This window comes from Herpailurus yagouaroundi, unplaced genomic scaffold (genome assembly GCF_014898765.1).
Source record: "Herpailurus yagouaroundi ecotype Mexico unplaced genomic scaffold, PumYag 29, whole genome shotgun sequence".
Classification (NCBI taxonomy): domain Eukaryota; kingdom Metazoa; phylum Chordata; class Mammalia; order Carnivora; family Felidae; genus Herpailurus; species Herpailurus yagouaroundi.
This window is the reverse complement of record NW_024412377.1, coordinates 110536826-110542877: the sequence shown is the minus strand read 5'-3', so window position 1 is coordinate 110542877 and position 6052 is coordinate 110536826.

Below are 6052 nucleotides of genomic sequence, written 5' to 3'. Positions count from 1 at the left end.
TGGAAATTGTTTCAAATGCACTGCCTGAGCACCGTCCTAGTCCTGAATGTAGGAATATCTATTGTGTGGAGGCCCCACTCTCCCCAAGGGGGTGAACCTGCTGACACTTCCGACAGGTAAAGCACACTGAATGGTCAGTCTCTCTCTTTGAAATCCTTTCAGTGGGTTTTCTTTTTCCAAGGCACTCTCAGCCTAGTGGCTGTGAAGGGGCTCCCTTAATTACCACTAGGAGAACTGGTGACTGCCAGGAGTATGGCGCAGGACCTAGGAGGAAGTAAAGCACTGCACACTCAATCAGCGTGGTTTAAAGCCGTTAGGCCTCCTGCTGCCTTGGCCATTGGAATCTACTGGAAAGCTAGAGGAATATGACACAGCACCTACTGTATGTCCAGCGCTCATCTAAGTGCTTGACACATAGTAATTCGTGGAATCCTCACAGCACCCCTGTGAGATACTTGTGCACTGCTATCGCCCCCACTTTACAGATGAGAAAACTAAGGCAGAGAGGTTAAGGAATGTGCTCTGATTTACGCGGCTAAAAATTGTACAGGGAGGACTGGAACTTGTGGATTCTGGCTCCAGGGTCTGCACTCATAGCCACTAACCTGCAGTCTGCAGCCCAGCATTAGTGTCCTCACTTACCACCTCTCTAGAATACAGAAGTGCAGGCCCTGCCCAGACCTGCTGAGTTAGAAGCTGCATTTAACGAGGTCCCCAGGTGATTCCTACGCATATTAAGGTTTAAGAAACGCTGTACTATGCTAGGCACCCTTATACAGATCTATGTCTTGTATGTATAGTAATAGTTAATTAATATTAAGAACATAAATCTCTCCTCAATAACAAGGACACACTGCAGTTAGAGTAACGCAAAAGACAGGGCGGGTAATATCCTGAACTGAATGCTTTTCTCTATCTTCATTCATTAGGTCTTGTTTCCTAAATAAGGCTTGTTTATTTTTCTTGCGACTCTCTCTGCCACAGGCCATTTTCATAGCCAGTGATTGTTTTTGTTTCAACAAATATCCCCTACATTTTGAGGTCATAATTGCCTTTTTATTACCGTTTTTCCTTCTCTTGCCTCAAATATCTCAACTCTAAAGTTTTCACAGTGATAGGAGCTTAGTTTATTTCTAGAACAATCAATTCCTGTTGGGTTTCTCTCCGTCTGCTCCTCCTCACACTTCCTTCCATGGTTGTCCTGAAATACTGTTTATTAGGAATATACGTAGAGACTGGACCTCTCATACATTGCAGGTGGGAATGTAACATCCTTTAGCCCCTCTGGAAAATAGTTTGGCACCTTCTTATAAACGTACACATAGATTTTCCTAGGAGACCCCGCAGTCCCACTCCTGGGGGCTTAACTTAGAAAAATAAAAACTTGTGCTGTCACAAAAATGGACACCTAAATGTTTACAGCAGCTCTTTTAATAAGTGCCGAAAGAAAGAAAGAAAGAAAGAAAGAAAGAAAGAAAAGAAAGGAAGGAAGAGAGAAAGAAACTCGGAACAACCTAAATTTCCTTCACCGAGTGAATAGGTAAACAATTGTGGTTCGTCTATATAGTGGAATACTATTCAGCAATAAAATGGAATGAACTACGGAGATTCTAAACACTATGGATGGATCTTGAAAGCATTATGCTAAGTGAAAAGCCCAGACATAAAAAAAAAAAAAACATATCTTTTGTCGTTCCATTTATATGAACTTTTAGAAAAGGCAAAGCTATAGTGATAGAAAGCATTTCTGTGGTTGCCAGGGGCTGGGGGCTCGGGGACAAGGGTACAAGGAAACTTTTGGGGCTGATGAAAATGTTCTGTATTATAATCATGGTGTTGGTTACACTGCCTTATGCACTTGTCAAAACCCACTGAATTGCACATTTAAAACTTGTGAATCTTATGCATAATAAAACTGTGATGGTTAACTTTATGTGTTGACTGGAGTTGACCTCATGGTGCTTCTATGAGGGTGTTTGTGGAGGAGGTTAACATTTGAATTGGTAGACGGAATAAAGCAGGTTGGCTTCCCTAACGTGGGTGGGCTTCATCCAATCAGTTGGAGGCCTGAATAGACCTAAAAGGCTTGACCCTCTTGCGGTGAAGAGGGAAATTTTCTTGCCTAATCACCTTGAGCTGTTGGGACATCTGTGTGTTCTGGCCTCTAGACTTGAATCGAAATATTGGCTCTTCTTGGGTCTCGAGCCTGCTGGCTTCCAGGATGGAACTGCACCATTGGTTCTCAGGGTTCTTGGGTCTTGGGATCGAGACTGAAACTCACGGTATCAGTTCTGGGTCTCCAGCTTGCCAATTGGAGACCTTGGGCTTCTCAGCCTCCATAGTCATGTGAGGCAAGGCCTTATGATGAATGAATGAATGAATGAATGAATGAATGAATGAATGAATGAATTGGTTCTGCTTCTGTGGAGAACCCTGACAAAAGCTAAGCCACAGTAGAAGAATTAGGGATTCATTACAGGTTGATCTAAGGAAGAAGACGGAAAGGTATCAGATCCACCTCAGCAGTTGGTGGTCATTATTTTCACCATTAATCATCAGATAATAAAAGTCTCTTTCTTTAGAGCCTGCAAATACCCAATGCTGGTAGGGCAGTTTGTTCTCTGGAATAGTCTGAGTAAATTCAATGCTTAAAGAAAACACATTATAAACATGTTTACAGTGTCCTGAGGCTTTAGAGTCTGAAATGAGTTCTATATAGATGCCATAAACTTCTTGTAATTAAAGACATGCTAAATGTTAGTTGCATTAATGCTGAAGAAATACAAATACATAGTCTGAAGCCATTGAGAGTTAGTTATCTCTTAAATCCCATTAAGAGTAAAACTTCAGTGCTGGTAGACCCAAGGCCCCATCCCTTTTACTATCAGAAGATGCTTTTTGAAAAGCCCTCCTCCTAAGATATTACTGGAAACCCCAAGGCCATGCTTATGTGTATGCACAAAGTGGCCTGTTAGCCAGTCAGCCCTCAAGTCTACACTGTCTAGCCCAGGCCTATATTTTCACAGAGGAAACACTGTGAGTCTGTGGGCTCTCTTTGCATGGCCCCTGACCCCAAAGTCATTCATAAGGTGGATTTGCCCCACCCCATCTTGATGATACTAAGCAAGCATCAAAATGCTTTGAAGTCAGAATTTCACTATAGCTCATACAGATTGAGAAGGAAAACACTTCTTTATTAAATGTTTTGGGGCTCCCAAGCACAACCACTTGGGTTCAAAAACATTAGAGCTGTTAGCAAACTAGCCCTTTCAATACTCAGAGACTCTTTTCTTTCTGATGCACAGGCTGGCCTGGGTCACTTTCAATACTGGAAGGCATACGTGCCAGGAGCCACGACCTCATCCCACAATTAAACCCTGCTGTTGTGTGCTTGACCAGTCCTTCCTTTCCCCTTACGGTCCATGTTCATCCAGGGACCTCCATCACTTTTCACTCTGTAATCTGGCTCCCATCAGGGCTACCCCAGTTCACCCTCTATCTCTGTATCTCTGAATATTATATATGGACAGAGTTTAGCCCAAGAGTCTGTCAGTCTCAGTGAAAATCAGTGGCAATAAATAGATGCCTAAAGTGCATGTTCCAGAAGCTCCAACTCCTACTCAGCCGTGTTCTCCTCTTACACACAAAAAATTGTTCTCCAAGTATAATTTGCTTTTTATCATAAAGTGTATTTTTTAAGTCTATGGATTATATTCTAGAATTGAAAAGGCAGATGAACAGTCAGGTTCTGAGAGGGCAGGAACTTGAACAGATCTGGGGCCCCGAAGAGCATGAAAGAAGGTATAGTCTCTACTGCATGTGTGGGATGCCTCTAGAAGGAGAAGTCAGTTGGAACCATTTTAATTTCATTTGCTTTTTCTAAACTGTGAAGTATTTCATACACAAAGCCCAAGTATAGGAGATAATGTAACAGACAACTATGTCCAGTACTCAGTATTATCAAATCATATAGATATTGCTAGATTTGCATAAATAAATTAGTATATACCCAATGGGAGCTCTTAAGTGGCACGTTAAAAAGTGAAATGCAAGTTCTTTGCATCTCCTCCCAGCAAGAACCTATTTCTCCATCCCTTGACTGTGGGCTGGCCCTGTGGCTTATTTGGACAATAGGATATGATGGAATGACATTATATGGCTTCTGAGACTTGGCCTTAAGAGAGAAACCTCACAGCTTCCTCTTTCAGTGTCTTGGAATGCTGCCACTTTGTGAACAAGCCCAGGCTCTCTCTCCTTGAGAGAGAGTGCATGGAGAGAGCTCTCATACAGAGAGAGGGTCAGGCATCAAAGCTGAGGCCCCAGAGCTGTGAGTGAGGACATCTTGGACAGACAGCTGCAGCTGACAAGCCAACTGGACAAAGACCTATGAGCAAGCACTGTTGACACTATGTAGAGGAGAAATGACCCACACCAACTGAGCCCTGCCCAACTGCCAACCCATAGAGTCATGAGCAAATACATAGCTGTGGCTTTAAAGCCACTCTTTTTTGGGACAGTCTGTTAATTGCAGCAATCGATAACCAAGGCCACGCTGTGGACACCCTCCTCAAACTCATTCTCTATATTCCTCCCCCCAAAAAGATAAACACTGTCATTTCAATGCATGATTTTAGCATGTTGCTACATATTTGTGCTCCCTTAAAAAATATATAATACTGTTTTAGTGTTTTTTTTAATTTTTTAATGTTAATTTATTTTTGAAAGAGAGAGAGACAGAGAGAGTGAGTGGAGGAGGGATGGAGAGAGAGAGGGAGACACAGAATCCGAAGCAGGCTCTAAGCTGTCAGCCCGATGTGGAGCTCAAACCAACCAACAGTGAGATCATGACCTGAGCCAAAGTCAGATGCTCAACCAAGTGAGCCACCCAGGTGCCCCTGCAGTGTTTTAAGCTATATTTAAATAGTATTAAACTCTCTTATTCTATGACTTGCTTTTATGCACAAAATGTACTGAGACTCTTTTAGTCTGGAACACTTCCATTGTCTTTCCTTAACTTTCATGACATATTTGAAGATTACAGGTAGGTTATTTTGCAGACAGTCCCTCAATTCGAGTTCATCTGATGTTTCCTGATGATTAGATTCAATGTAAGCATCTCTAGCAGGAATAACCCAGGAGCAATGTTGGGTCCCCTTTGCCACCTCTCAGGTGGCCCATGATTGCAGTTTGACCTGTTACTGATGATGTTCACTTGGACTGGAGTCAAGTGGTGTCGCCCAGCCTCCTCTTTGTAAAGTTCCTCCTTGTTCCTTTGTGGTTAAAAAATGCCTTGTGGGAGGTCCTTTCCAGCTATGTCAATATCCTGTTCCTTAGCAAACTCTCAATCAACTAATTTGTTTGTATGGACTCATGATACCCTATTTTACTCAATGGGCGTAGCCTTCTATTGGCATTCTATTGGTCTCAGCTTGTCACCCTTTTGGCCAGTGGAAGCCACTTCAGGCTGGCTTCGGCATCCTTTTGACCTGCCTCCCATGAGTGCTTCCTTATCTTCAGAGTCAAAAAGAAATGCCGGATTCATCTTGTACTTCTCGGTGCCCAACCCTGGAATCATCCATCTCTCCTGGTTTCTTTTAGCTAAGAATGCTAGTTAAAAGTCTCGTTTGTACTAGATGTGTTCATTGCTATTGAGAGTTTGCTGTTGCCAGGCCTTTTCAACCCTCTTAGCAGACAAAGCTACAGAAATGTGTGTGTGTTGTATTATACACGCCTGCACTTGTGTGTATGTTTACTTCTTTTTATAATTACATAGATCGGGATCCATAAGCTTACACCGGTATCTTCATTTCCAATCCCAAACCAGAGTTCGTTCTAGGTTTCTCTCCTTTCATACTTGTGATTCCCTTCTTCAGCGGTGAGCATTTCAGCCCCCCTTGTTCTTCACATGTTTACTTACTTGGTCAGTCTTCTTGTACATAAGAAATACCCCATGGCATCAGTGTCCCCTCTCTGCACCCCACTCTGCTCCACCGGACTCCTTACCCTGCTTCTACTCCTGCATGGACAGCTGCCTCACCTGTCCAGTGCACTC